This window comes from Amblyraja radiata, chromosome 22, assembly GCF_010909765.2.
Source record: "Amblyraja radiata isolate CabotCenter1 chromosome 22, sAmbRad1.1.pri, whole genome shotgun sequence".
Lineage (NCBI taxonomy): Eukaryota > Metazoa > Chordata > Chondrichthyes > Rajiformes > Rajidae > Amblyraja > Amblyraja radiata.
The window spans coordinates 41,224,527-41,240,442 of record NC_045977.1 but is presented as its reverse complement, the minus strand read 5'-3'; the positions used below and the strand labels follow the sequence as shown (position 1 = coordinate 41,240,442).

Genomic DNA, 15,916 nt, shown 5'->3' with positions numbered 1-15,916 from the left:
TTTTATTGTGGATTATTCAGCAGTTATAAAATTATTTAGAAACAGCTGACTTTCATTCAAAACGAGCATTCCCTCTCTTCCGGGATGGCGGGACTGTCATATTCCAGGACAAGGGGTCACAGCTTAAGGATAAGAGGGAAATCCTTTAAAACCGAGATGAGAAAAATGTTTTCACACAGAGAGTGGTGAATCTCTGGAACTCTCTGCCACAGAGGGTAGTTGAGGCCAGTTCATTGGCTATATTTAAGAGGGAGTTAGATGTGGCCCTTGTTGTGGCTAAAGGGATCAGAGGGTATGGAGAGAAGGCAGGTACAGGATACTGAGTTGGATGATCAGCCATGATCATATTGAATGGCGGTGCAGGCTCGAAGGACCGAATGGCCTACTCCTGCACCTAATTTCTATGTTTCTATGTCTATGCTGAGAGAATGGAGCGGCTGGGCTTGTACACTCTGGCATTTAGAAGGATGAGAGGGTATCTTATTAAAACATATAAGATTATTAAGGGTTTGGACACGCTAGAGGCAGGAAACATGTTCCCGATGTTGGGGGAGTCCAGAACCAGGGGCCACCGTTTAAGAATAAGGGGAATAAGCCATTTAGAACGGAGACGAGGAAACACTTTTTCTCACAGAGAGTTGTGAGTCTGTGGAATTCTCTGCCTCAGAGGGCGGTGGAGGTAGGTTCTCTGGATACTTTCAAGAGAGAGCTAGTTAGGGCTCTTAAAGATAGCGGAGTCAGGGGATATGGGGAGAAGGCAGGAACGGGGTACTGATTGTGGATGATCAGCCATGATCACATTGAATGGCGGTGCTGGCGTGAAGGGCCGAATGGCCTACTCATGCACCTATTGTCTATGGAAACGTCTGCTGTAACTGGACTTGATAATAGGAACTATAACCACACGAGTAAAACAAAATGTATAAACCAAAATGTGTTTACGTAAACTTATTTCATTCTGAAGCTGAATTTACTCACTTTCCAAGATCATTAAATGGTGTAAAATTAAATCAAGGATATATATATATACTGTATATTACCTTTTTGAAGTTTAAATAGGCAGCAGATTGAGAGGCAAATGTTTAGAGAACTCAGCTGTTTTTTTAATCACACCAACATATTAATGAGAGCCTTCATGTAATTCACATTACTGTCTTGGAAGCATATTATCCAAATGTTTGCCAAACCCTTGCATACATTTTTTATTTGATTGGAATAAATAGGAATTTCCGCTTGCCTTCAAAGTCTTTCTCTGGGCTATTTGTTGAGGAGAAATTGACCCAGTTTTCATTTGCGTTGCCACGGTTTGTGAGTCCTTTAAGAGTCGCATACAGGCCCTTCGGCCCAACTCCTCCCTGCTAAACAAGATGTCCCATCTAAGCCAATTCCATTGGCTCACATTTCAAGTCGATCCCTTAAATCCTTTCCTATCCACGTACCTGTTCAAATGTCTATTAAATATTGTTATCATACCTGCCTCAAATAACTCCTCTGGCATATTGGCCTGACCTGTAAATCAGACCCATGTCCTCTGATGCTCTTGTAGGATAGTGGAAAGGCCAGGGGGAGTCGGTGTTTGAAGTAACGGGAGATTTATTAAAACCAGTGCACACAAGGAGATTGATCTCCTGAGCACGACTTTGCTACAGCTTTTACATTCTCAGCTGACAAGATTGCACAGAAACTTGATCAACAGTAAAACGAGGTCTTGACTACAGAACGGAGGATACAGAGAGACTGAACTAAGTCTTGGTTACAGAATAAAATGATTCTCCACAAGTCTAACCCAGTTGACAGCAGATCCAGTTTTCTGTTACGATGGGCGCTGCTGTGACATCATCAATGACGTTCCTGTAACTGCTGCATTCCGTGTCTCTGCGTTTACACGTTGTCTGCCGTTCCCCTTCACCACAATCTACATCCTTATTTAATAGTTATAAGCCCTCACTATTCTTTCCCCAACAACACTCTCTTCCCAAGGCTACTTAGTTTAGTTTAGAGATACAGCGCAGAAACGGGCCCTTCGGCCCACCGAGCCTGCGCCGACCAGCGATCCCCGCACGCTAACACGATCCCACACACACACACTAGGGACAATTTACATTTATACCGAGCCAATTAATCTACAAACCCGTACATCTTTGAAGTGTGGGAGGAAACCGGAGCACCCGGAGAAAACCCACGCAGGTCACGGGGAGAACGTGCAAACTCCGTACAGACAGCGCCTGTAATCAGGATCAAATCCGGGTCTCTGTCGTTGTGAGGCAGCAGCACTACCCGCTGCACTACCTAGCCTCAGAGTCAAAGAATCAGAGACTCAAACAAGATGGAAACAGGCCCTTCGGCCCAACTTGCCCATGCTGACTGGCTATGGTGGCTGGGTAGACTATAAACCTGTGCAAAACCATATGGACAGGCTACAAGTGTGTAGGAAGGAACTGCAGATGCTGGTTCAAATCGAAGGTAGACACAAAATTCGGGAGTAACTCAGCGGGGCAGGCAGCATCTCTGGAGAGAAGGAATGGGTGACGTTTCAGGTCGAGATCCTTCTTCAGACCGAGAGTCAGCGGAGAGGGAACTGAGAAATATGAAATGGTACAATAGACAATAGACAATACGTGCAGGAGTAGGCCATTCGGCCCTTCAAGCCAGCACCTCCAATCAATGAACATAGAACAAATTAATGAAATATATGTAAAAACTGCCAGAGGAGGTAGTGGGGAAAGTTACTCTAACAATATTTATAAGACATTTAGGCAGTAGATGGATAGGATATGTTTAGAGGGGTAATGGCCAAATGTAGTCAAAAGGGACCCGACTGGGATAACTTGGTGGGCATGGATGAGATGGGCAGAAGGGCCTGTTTCTGTGCTATATAGCTCGATGACACTGACACAGTCCACAATCTCTCAGTCCCAAACTACCATCCCAGCGTCGCTGACCCTATGACCGACCTCTATGACCAACTAAAAATAATTCCCATCAAAGCAAAGCTAGTGGAGGTCACCTTCAGATCCAAGCGGCAGTGATGCTTCTTCCATGATCTACCGCTGACCTAGCCACACGCACACACACTCGGGAGGTGAGGACTAGCTCTCTGCAGGAGCAGGACATGTGGAAGACAAGAGTCCAAGGGAACACTCCAATCTATCCTCCCCTGGTGTCCAATGTTCTCTTCCAGTGCAGTGTGTAACGACACTGCACAAACCCAAGAAACTAATGCATTCAAACATTTCAATGAAACCTAGCTGCTGGGGGGGCAGTGTTAGCTGTGAGGAGGATGCCAGGAGGCTGCAAGGTGACTTGGATAGGTTGGGTGAGTGGGCAAATGCATGGCAGATGCAGTATAATGTGGATAAATGTGAGGTTATCCACTTTGGTGGCAAAAACAGGAAAGTAGACTATTATCTGAATGGTGGCCGATTAGGAAAAGGGGAGATGCAACGAGACCTGGGTGTCATGGTACACCAGTCATTGAAAGTAGGCATGCAGGTGCAGCAGGCAGTGAAGAAAGCAAATGGTATGTTAGCATTCATAGCAAAAGGATTTGAGTATAGGAGCAGGGAGGTTCTACTGTAGTTGTACAGGGTCTTGGTGAGACCACACCTGGAGTATTGCGTACAGGTTTGGTCTCCTAATCTGAGGAAAGACATTCTTGCCATAGAGGGAGTACAGAGAAGGTTCACCAGACTGATTCCTGGGATGGCAGGACTTTCATATGAAGAAAGACTGGATAGACTCGGCTTGTACTCGCTAGAATTTAGAAGATTGAGGGGGGATCTTATAGAAACTTACAGAATTCTTAAGGGGTTGGACAGGCTAGATGCAGGAAGATTGTTCCCGATGTTGGGGAAGTCCAGAACTAGGGGTCACAGCTTAAGGATAAGGGGGAAGTCTTTTAGGACCGAGATGAGCAAATCATTTTTTACACAGAGAGTGGTGAATCTCTGGAATTCTCTGCCACAGAAGGTAGTTGAGGCCAGTTCATTGGCTATATTCAAGAGGGAGTTAGATGTGGCCCTTGTGGCTAAAGGGATCAGGGGGTATGGAGAGAAGGCAGGTACAGGATACTGAGTTGGATGATCAGCCATGATCATATTGAATGGCGGTGCAGGCTCGAAGGGCCGAATGGCCTACTCCTGCACCTATTGTCTATGGAAACGTCTGCTGTAACTGGCCTTGATAATAGGAAATATAACCACACCAGTAAAACAAAATGTGTTTACGTAAACTTCTTTCATTCTGAAGCTGAATTTACTCACTTTCCAAGATCAATAAATGGTGTAAAATTAAATCAAGGATATATATATATACTGTATATTACCTTTTTGAAGTTTAAATAGGCAGCAGATTGAGAGGCAAATGTTTAGAGAACTCAGCTGTTTTTTTAATCACACCGACATATTAATGAGAGCCTTCATGTAATTCACATTACTGTCTTGGAAGCATATTATCCAAATGTTTGCCAAACCCTTGCATACATTTTTTATTTGATTGGAATAAATAGGAATTTTCGCTTGCCTTCAAAGTCTTTCTCTGGGCTATTTGTTGAGGAGAAATTGACCCAGTTTTCATTTGCGTTGCCACGGTTTGTGATTTAATGGGAAACTGAGGGGTAACATTTTCACACAAAGGGTGGTGTGGGCAAGCCTGTATCCACGACGTATCACTCTATGACTCTCTATGTATCTGTACACTGTGGACGGCTCGATTGTAATCATGTATTGTCTTTCCGCTGACTGGTTAGCGCGCAACAAAAGGCTTTTCACTGTACCTCGCTACACGTGACAATAAACTACACTGAACCCAGCATGAAAACAAACAAGGTGGCTGAGAACAAGAACACAGGCAGCCAAACACCAGAGCACCGTCACTTAGTATGCGACACGCACTTTATATAATTGAATTTGTTGTTGTTATTAATCAGACTTATTAGATGTTTGTGTTAATATTTATGTAAACTATGTTCTACATACAGTATGTTCAAAGACACAGCGATAATTATGTTTGTGCATCAATTAGCAATGCTAAGTGCAGCTTATAGCAAAGAGGTTTATGAAGACTATGAAATGATATTTGCATTTGTTGCATTTATAAATCTGCATATATATCCACCAGCAATTAATATTGTAATTTCATATATCAGTATTAGTCATATATTCAACTGATTAGTTTAGTAAACTCTTGCGATTCTGCACAGTGGCGCAGCGTAGAGTTGCTGCCCAACAGCTCCAGGCCCTTCGGCCCATAATGTCTGTGCTGGACATGATGCCAAGTTAAACTGATCTCCTCTGCCTGCACATGATCCATATCCCTCCATTCCCTGTATATCCACTCACATACGTAAAAGTCGCTCAAATAGAAACATAGACAATAGGTGTAGGAGGAGGCCATTCGGCCCTTCGAGCCAGCACCGCCATTCAATGCGATCATGGCTGATCATCCAAAATCAGTACCCCCTCCAGTACCCCTGGAGGGGGGGCAGGGAGAGGGGAGGAGGGGGAGGGAGAGGGGAGGAGGGAGAGGGGAGGAGGGAGAGGGGGGGAAGGAGAGGGGGGAGGGAGTTGGGAGGGAGAGGGGAGGGAGGAGGGGAGTGGGGGGCAGGAGGGGGGAGCGGGGGCAGGAGGGGGGAGATGGGGGGGCAGGAGGGGGGAGCGGGGGGCAGGAGGGGGGAGATGGGGGGTCAGGAGGGGGGAGATGGGGGAGTCAGGAGGGGGGAGATGGGGGGTCAGGAGGGGGGAGATGGAGGGGCATGAGTGGGGGGAGGGCGGGAGAGAGTGGAGTCACTGGAGTAAAATCCAAATACCACCATTCTATTAAACTGTTAAATCAATCTGTGTAGTTTTTGAAATCAAAAGTTTATTCCTTCTTACCATCATTTGTAACTTTCTTCATGCTGCCGCCACCGCCACCAACATTGAGGTGTAAATAATTAATGGTCATTAGAAAACTCAAGGCAGCCCTCTGGTGACTCATTAACCATTGCTAACTCATCAACTACTGATAGCAGCCGGCCAATCACCCGTATCAGCATCAATCATTATTCCACAACCCAATGACCCAATTTCATTGTCTGAAGAAGGGTTTCGGCCTGAAACGTCGCCTATTTCCTTCGCTCCATAGATGCTGCTGCACCCGCTGAGTTTCCCCAGCAATTTTGAGTGACCCAATTTCATCGCCATTTGGCCATGATTCCACAGGTCACTTCCACTATTTTTTGACCTGGAACCCAGGTGGAACGTGTGTAAGCCTGGCTAATATCCAAAGCAGTGCCCTCATTAAACTTCTTGTTAACTCCTCTAAAGGTTCAATTACATTGGTTAGATTCAACTTCACACTTAACACTAGATAGATTCTTGATTAGTACGGGTGTCAGGGGTTATGTGGAGAAGGCAGGAGAATGGGGTTTGGGGGGGAGAGATAGATCAGCCGTGATTGAATGGAGGAGTAGACTTGATGGGCCGAATGGCCTAATTCTGCTCCTATCACTTATTTCGGCCTAACACATGATCTTATGTACACCTCCTTCTGTCATGGGGTGGACAATGCTTATTACAGGTGTACCATGAGAGACTGCTAGTTTGGTGTTAGCTTCAGTAGAGTTTAAGATTTAATTTAGTTTTAAGATTTAGTTTAAGAAAGAACTGCAGATGCTGAAAAAATCGAAGGTAGACAAAAATGCTGGAGAAACTCAGCGGGTGAAGCAGCATCTATGGAGCGAAGGAAATAGGTGACTCAGGACTCAATATTTGCTTCCTGTGAAAAATGGGTGGCACGGTGGCGCAGCGGTAGAGTTGCTGCCTCACAGCGCCAGAGACCCGGGTTCAATCCTGACTATGATTTGGTGTCTGAATGGACCCGAAACGTCACCCATTCCTTCGCTCCATAGATGCTGCTGCCGCACCCGCTGAGTTTCTCCATCATTTTTGTCTACCTTCGATTTTTCCAGCATCTGCAGTTCCTTCTTAAAGAACAAATGAATGATAGATATCTTTCATATACCACACCTTTCATTCATTAGTGCAGGAAGGAACTGCAGATGCTGGTTTGAACCGAAGATGGACACAAAAAACTATTCCTTTATCCTGTATCTGTACACTGCAAACGGCTCGATTGTAATCATGTATTGTCTTTCCACTGGCTGGATAGCGCGCAACAAAGGCTGTTCACTGTACCTCGGTACGCGTGACAGTATACTAAACCTTTGTCCACAGGGTGGAAATGTCAAGGACTACAGGGTTTAGTTTCAAGGTGAGGACAGCAAAGTGGAAAAGTGATGTGCGGGGCAAGTTTGTTTTACACAGAGAAGGTTGTGGGCGCATGGAACGTGCTGCCATGTTTAATGGTAGTGGCAGATACGATAGTGGTGTTTAACGAGCTTTTAGATAGGCACATGTATATAGACAATAGACAATAGGTGCAGGAGGAGGCCATTCGGCTCTTCGAGCCAGCACCGCCATTCAATGTGATCATGGCTGATCATACCCAATCAGTACTCCGTACCAGCCTTCTCCCCATATACCCTGTCTCCGAAAAAGTCTAAAGTCACCAACCTGAACGACTACCGCCCGGTTGCCCTAACTCCAATCCCAATGAAGTGCTTGGAAAGGCTGGTCCTCTCCCACATCAAATCCACCATCCCTGCCTCACTGGACTCCCATCAATTTGCATACAGGGCAAATAGATCGACAGAGGATGCCATCTCTCTGGCTCTTCACACTGTCCTGACCCACCTGGACAGACAGGGCACGTACGTGAGGATGCTCTTCGTTGACTATAGCTCTGCATTCAATACGATCATCCCCACCAAGCTCACCACCAAACTCCACCAGCTAGGCCTCAGCTCGCCGATATGCGATTGGATCCTGAACTTTCTCTCAGAGCGACTGCAGGCAGTGAGACTGGGCCCGCACCTGTCCTCCACCATCACCCTGAGCACCGGCACACCACAGGGCTGTGTACTAAGCCCCATGCTCTACTCCCTCTTCACTCACGACTGTGTTCCTGCATTCGACACCAACACCATCGTGAAGTTTGCAGACGACACAACAGTGATTGGGCTGATCACCAACGGTGATGAAACAAAATACAGGGCGGAGGTGCAGAACCTGGCGGACTGGTGCACACGTAACAACTTGTCACTAAACACCTCCAAGACCAAGGAGCTGATTATTGACTTCAGGAGGTCCCATATGGAGAATACGCCCCAATCTCCATCTACGGGGAAAGTGTGGAGAGAGTGTCCAGCTTTAAGTTTCTGGGCACTCACATTTCAGAGGACCTCACATGGTCCACCAACACCGCTGCGCTGGTCAAGAAGGCACAGCAACGACTGTTCTTCCTGAGGACATTAAAAAAGAATGGTCTGCCCCAACAGCTGCTGACAACGTTCTATCGCTGCACCACAGAGAGCATATTAACGTATGGCATCTCTGTGTGGTATCTCAGCTGCACGGAGGCGGAGAGGAGAGCTCTTCAGCGCGTCGTCCACAGAGCACAGAGGATCATTGGGACAGAGCTACCAGCCTTGGAGGGCATCTACCACACACGGTGCCTCAGGAAGGCCGTCAGCATCCATAAAGACTCATCACACCCCTGTAACGGACTGTTCGAACTACTTCCCTCCGGCAGACGTTACAAGGCCTTCTACGCCCGAACCTCCAGACTCAGAAACAGCTTTATTCCAAGAGCTATAGCGGCTCTGAACCGGCCCTGCTGAGTGCCCCCCCCCCACCCCCACCCCCCCTGGACTGTCTCCCTCGGATGGTCATGTCACACAGTTTATTTATTTATTTTATTTTTTTGACATCGGTTGGAGCTGCATACTAAATCTCGTTGCACTGTGCAATGACAATAAAAAATATTATTATTATTATTATTATTATTATTATTATTATTATTATTATTATTATTATTATTATTATTATTATTATCATTGTTATTTAAGACCCCTATCTAGCTCTCTCTTGAAAGTATCCAGAGAATTGGCCTCCACCGCCCTCTGAGACAGAGAATTCCACACTCACCATTCTCTGTGAGAAAAAGTGTTTCCTCGTCTCCGTTCTAAATGGCTTACTCCTTATTCTTAAACTGTGTGGCCCCTGGTTCTGGATTCCCCCAACATCGGGAACATGTTTCCTGCCTCTAGCGTGTCCAAACCCTTAACAATCTATATGTTTCAATGAGATGCCCTCTCATCCTTCTAAACTCCAGAGTGTACAAGCCCAGCCGCTCCATTCTCTCAGCATATGACAGTCCCGCCATCCTGGGAATTAACCTTGTAAACCTACGCTGCACTCCCTCAATAGCAAACTTCACCTATTTCCCTGTGACCCGTGTGGGTTTTCTCCGGGTGCTCTGGTGGAGCGAAGGAATAGGTGACGTTTCGGGTCGAGACCCTTCCGGGTCTTGACCCGAAACGTCACCTATTCCTTCGCTCCACCAGAGAGACCTTCCGGGTCTCGACCCGAAACGTCACCTATTCCTTCGCTCCACAAATGCTGCCTCACCCGCTGAGTTTCTCCAGCATTTTTGTCTACCTAGTAGGATAGCGTTAGTGTGCGGGGATCGCTGGTCGGCGCGGACTCGGTGTTTCCGCTTTGTATCTCTGAACGAAAACATCTGTTCTATGTTCTATTTGGCGACATTGGTCGCTGGCTGATCTTTAACAACAAACCCACCAGCCCCTGAAAAATGAACATATGTTCCCTGCATAATACACGGCACCACACAAGATGCATCAGTCTGAGTTGGATCTGTCAAGGTTTGTCATTGGCACCATGTTTCCTTGTTGTTTCTCCATGTAGCCTGGAAGCTATGGTGTGAGAGGAGGAGCATGTTACCTTGCAGTAGTGCCACTCAGCATACTGCAACCCTGGTTGTGAAGGAAGTACCTCTACCTGTTTCTGCTTAGCTTTACGCAGTAGACCTCTGTTGCAAACAACACTTTATTTGATCTCAATCCGAGTGCCAAGTTGCACTGAATTCTCTCCCCATGGATATAATGGCATCTTTCCCAAAATGTCACACCATATGTTGCAGCTCGGCGGTGTATGGCATGAGTCAGAAATCACAAATAAAAAAGAGATTAAAATATGCAACTCGTAAATAAGACCACCTATGCTGTTCTTGTCACAATAGGTTGCGATGTTGCATGCCAGAAATTCTGGACTGGACTTTCAGCTGTTTTTATACATTAAGCATGAATTTACGGCAAATATGTCCAACAGCAGTTGCAGAATATGCCGTAACTCAATAAGTAAAATAGGAACACGTACACTGTTATACTCACAGCACAGTTTCCAAGTTGTGATGTTACAAGCTGAACAAATCCCAGACTTGACATTTAGCTAATTTTATACATTCAGGATTAATTCATTTGAAAATATGTCAAACAGCAGTTGCCGAATATGCAATAACTCAACGAGAATTTTAAATCTGAAATGAGATGGGTTGGTCTTTAAAATAATGGACCAAGTTCTCCGTAGTTAGCCCAATAATTAAAATGCCCAGGTGAAATGTAATCGGCATTCGTCCGATTTCGCATGGAATCACTTCCCTCTGGAAGGCAACTCCGGACGGTCAAAGCTGCCACAGCCGGACATAAAAACAGCTTTTTACCACGAGTAGTAGCTCTACTCAATAACCAAAAATCTGTAGCCTCCTGTTGCTCTGGTATTTTATTTAATTCACATGTTTAATCGATAATGTTTCATTATTAATGTTTAATATTTTATATATCATTCTTAACTCTCACTGTATGTCATGTTGTCACTTGCGGGCGGAGCACCAAGGCAAATTCCTTGTATGTGAATACTTGGCCAATAAACCTATTCATTCATTCATAGTCAAATTTTCCTCATCATGTCGGACAGATGTCTCTTTGACAATTCTGACCTCAAGGAGTTAACCCCTGTCATTTTCAGCTTGTTTTTTTTAAAACCCTATTTGTTTGCACGAGTGGACATGTTGAAGATGATTTCTAGTCATGAATTACAGGAATCTCAATTGTCCTGAACAAATATGTAAAACGTTTAATATATTTATCATGATCTGTACAAAATAAGGAAGGGTATGAAGCAAATATTCCAATGTGTCGCATTAGTTTAAAAAAACCATGCAAAGTTTTTTTTTAATTTGAAAAATATTGAGAATGTTTAAATATATTTCATAGAAACATAGAAAATAGTTGCAAGAGTAGGCTATTCAGCCCTTCGAGCCAGCAATAGACAATAGACTATCAGTGCAGGAGTAGGCCATTCGGCCCTTCGAGCCAGCAATAGACAATAGACTATCAGTGCAGGAGTAGGCCATTCGGCCCTTTGAGCCAGCAATAGACAATAGACTATCAGTGCAGGAGTAGGCCATTCAGCCCTTCGAGCCAGCAATAGACAATAGACTATCAGTGCAGGAGTAGGCCATTCGGCCCTTCGGGCCATTCAATATGATCATGGCTGATCATTCCCAATCAGTACCCCGTTCCTGCTTTCTCCCCATATCCCTTGATTCCATTACCCCTAAGAGCTAAATCTAACTCTCTCTTGAAAACATCCAGTAAATCGGCCTCCACTGCCTTCTGTGGCAGAGAATTCCACTAATTCCCAATGCTCTGGGTGAAGACTTTTTTTCCTCATCTCAGTCCCAAATGGCCTACCCCTTATTCTTAACCTGTGACCCCTGGTTCTGGACTGCCCCAACATCAGGAACATTCTTCCTACATCGACCCTGCCCAATCCTCTAAGAATTTCTGTCAGTCGAGTTTCTTTTCCCGAATTTGATGGATATTGAAGGATGTGCTCCCTGTGGAGAGGGTCTAGCGGAGGTTTACAAGAATGATTCCAGGAATGTGTGGGTTAGCCTATGATGAGGGTTTGACGGCACTGGGCCTGTACTCGCTGGAGTTTAGAAGGTTGAGGAGGGGACCTCATTGAAACTTACAGAATAATGAAAGGCTTGGATGGAGTGGATGTGGAGAGGATGTTTCCACTAGTGGGAGAGTCTAGGACCAGAGGTCACAGCCTCAGAATTAAAGACCGCTCTTTTAGAACGGAGGCGAGGAGGAACCTCTTTAGTCAGAGGGTGGTGAATCTGTGGAACTCATTGCCGCAGAGGGCTGTGGAGGCCAAGTCAGTGGATATTTTTAAGGCAGAGATAGACAAATTCTTGATTAGAACGGGTGTCAGGGATTATGGGGAGAAGGCAGGAAAATGGGATTAGGAGGCAGAGACCAGCCACGATTGAATGTCTCGACCCGGAACGTTACCCATTCCTTCTCTCCAGAGATGCTGCCTGTCCCGTTGAGTTACTCCAGCATTTTGTGTCTACCTTCAATTTAAACCAGCATCTGCAGTTCTTTCCTAGCCATGAATGAATGGCGGAGTGGACTCGATGGGCTGAATGGCCTAATTCTACCCCTATAACCTGTGACCATGTGATATGAAATTGTACTTTGCCCATTTGATGCCACATGCAGACAAATGTATGTGGAGCAGTGCTCATAAATCACCGATATTTTGTGTAGGAAGGAACTGCAGATGCTGGTTTAAACCGAAGATAGACACAATCTCACGTCTCCGGCGCTTCATTCGCTGTGAGGCAACAACTCTACCGCTGTCCCACCGTGACCGTCCTTCTGCAGAGTCCCCGCTTCCTCTACACTACCTGCCCCTCCACCTATGTCCGTATCATCCTCAAACATGGCCACAAAGCCTTCAATCCCCTCGTCCAAACCATGAATCGTGAAGTCAGTGGCCCCAGCACCGAGCCCCACGGGACTCCGCCAGTCACTGGCAGCCGGCCAGACCAAACCCCCCCCCCCTTTATTGCCACTCTTTGCCTTCTGCCATCCAGCCAACTCGCCCAGTGTAGGCGAATCAAGGACCAGAGGACATTTAGGTTTAAGGTTAATAATAATAATAATAATGGATGGGATTTATATAGCGCCTTTCTAATACTCAAGGCACTTTACATCGCATTATTCATTCACTCCTCAGTCACACTCGGTGGTGGTAAGCTACTTCTGTAGCCACAGCTGCCCTGGGGCAGACTGACGGAAGCGTGGCTGCCAATCTGCGCCTACGGCCCCTCCGACCACCACCAATCACTCACACACATTCACTCACATTCACACACATTCACACACAGGCAAAGGTGGGTGAAGTGTCTTGCCCAAGGCCCAAGGTTAGAGGTGACAGATTTAACAGGAACCAGAGGGGCAACCTTTTCACACAGTGAGTGTGGTGGGTGTATGGAACGAGCTGCCAGAGGAGGCAGTTGAGGCAGGCACAATAGCAGCATTTAAAATACATTTAGATGGGAAATGTTTAGATCTGGGCCAAACGTGGACAAATGGAACTAGCTTCGATTGGGCATTTTGGTCGGCATGGCATGTTTCAGCGCTGAATGACTGATGGAAGATTAACCCCACACATTCTAGTCCTCTCCCCACAATCAACTGTGCAATCCAGCCCTTGATTATATTCTGTTTCTAATTCTTTATTTTGCGATTTCTCTGGAAAAAGAAAAGTCAGACAGAGCTATTAATCTCTAAACATTATTGATGATCTAACTTAAAAATCTCAACAGATTTCCAGCTCATCAATGTTATTCTGCCAATATATGGTTGCATTAATTTTACAATATTGATTTTTGGTCTGCAGAACAACATTGCTTATAATATAGATGAAAGGAGCTGTCATATTGGCCTTACCAGCAATCAATCTGAAAAGTGATATACTTTTTTAGAAAATTTAATACAGGAATTCTGGACACTAAATTGCATAATTAAATCTTTTCCACACATTAATATTTTTGCAGCACCTGCATGTGTCATTATAGAACATGAAGACTGTGCACAGGTGATCATGGATTATTCATCTCTGTGGTCATCTCTGTGCACGGTAGAGAGCATGCTGACCGGTTGCATCGTGGCCTGGTTCGGCAACGAACGTCCAGGAGCGGAAAATAACGCAGAAAGTTGTGAGTCCATCATCGGCTCTGACCTCCCCACCATCGAGGGGATCTATCGCAGTGGCTGCCTCAAAAAGGGCTGCCAACATCATCAAGGACCCACACCATCCTGGCCACTCACTCATCTCCCCGCTGCCATCAGGAAGAAGGTACAGGAGCCTGAAATCTAGTACATCCAGATTCAGGAACAGCTTCTTCCCCACAGCCATCAGGCTATTAAACACAACAACAAACAAACTCTGAACAATAACAGCCTATTGCACTTTATCTGTTATTTATTGTGTACATACATGGTCTATGGTATATAGACACACTGAACTTTTATCTCCTGTTCTGTATTATGTTGACATATTCTGTTGTGCTGAAGCAAAGCAAGAATTTCATTGTCCTATCTGGGACACATATAACCATATAACCATATAACAATTACAGCACGGAAACAGGCCATCTCGGCCCTACAAGTCCGTGCCGAACAACTTTTTTCCCTTAGTCCCACCTGACTGCACTCATACCATAACCCTCCATTCCCTTCTCATCCATATGCCTATCCAATTTATTTTTAAATAATACCAACGAACCTGCCTCCACCACTTCCACTGGAAGCTCATTCCACACCGCTACCACTCTCTGAGTAAAGAAGTTCCCCCTCATGTTACCCCTAAACTTCTGTCCCTTAATTCTGAAGTCATGTCCTCTTGTTTGAATCTTCCCTATTCTCAAAGGGAAAAGCTTGATCACATCAACTCTGTCTATCCCTCTCATCATTTTAAAGACCTCTATCAAGTCCCCCCTTAACCTTCTGCGCTCCAGAGAATAAAGACCTAACTTATTCAACCTTTCTCTGTAACTTAGTTGTTGAAACCCAGGCAACATTCTAGTAAATCCCCTCTGTACTCTCTCTATTTTGTTGACATCCTTCCTATAATTGGGCGACCAAAATTGTACACCATACTCCAGATTTGGTCTCACCAATGCCTTGTACAATTTTAACATTACATCCCAGCTTCTATACTCAATGACATGACAATAAAACTCTCTTAACTTGACTTGACTTGGATGAAGAATGAAGTCACTGTTAATTTTGGACAATTGGTCAAACGTAGTAACTTAAGTTCAGACTTTCGGAATGTATTTTGGGTTATTTTAAACAATAAAATGCAAATCAGCACCGATTGTGGAGGCTGTGGAGGCTGTGGAGGCCAAGTCAGTGGATATTCTTAAGGCAGAGACAGATAGATTCTTGTTCAAGGGTTGTGGGGAGAAGGCAGGAGAATGGGGTTAGGAGGGAGAGATAGATCAGCCATGATTGAATGGCGGAGTAGACTAGATGGGCCGAATGGCCAAATTCTGCTCCTATCACTTATGACCTTAAGACTCTGCGCATTCACCCTGTCTATTCCAAACCCAGGGTCAAGTCCTTCAAAGTCAAGTCCAATATCATTCAGGTCCACTATCTGGGCACTAAAGAGGTGACCTCTCTGGTGTTTGAGATATCAACTTGCAATGGCACTGATAGCTTGCGACTAATTGCATCCATTCTTGTTTGTTTGGTGGAGAGAGGCATAAATAAGAATGTCCAGCCAAGGTTGTATGAGCGACTCAACATCACAAGGCAACGGAAACACAAACAGAATCAATCACTGGTAGTCTAACTTCTGACATATCCCCAATTGAGCAAAATCTACAGAACTACATGTAAAGGAAAGGATGCCTCTGAGGAGAAACATTAAATTTAAAGTAATTTTAAAAAATTAAATTAAATTACATTTAAATTAAATTAAAAGTAAAAACACTGCTCTAGGTGTCAGCTGCTCTACATTGATGTGGCCAAACGCAGGCTTGGCGATCGCTTCGCCCAACACCTCCGCTCAGTTCACATCAACCAGCCTGATCTCCCGGTGGCTCAACACTTCAACTCCCCCTCCCATTCCGAATCCAACCTTTCTGT

At 45.2% G+C, this 15,916-nt stretch overlaps 1 protein-coding gene across 6 annotated transcripts in view; it reads right to left on the bottom strand.

The window, feature by feature from the left end:
- rbfox1 (RNA binding fox-1 homolog 1) overlaps positions 1-15,916 on the bottom strand; it is a 778,480-nt gene that overhangs the window by 715,008 nt on the left and 47,556 nt on the right. The gene's annotated exons all lie outside the window — the stretch shown is intronic.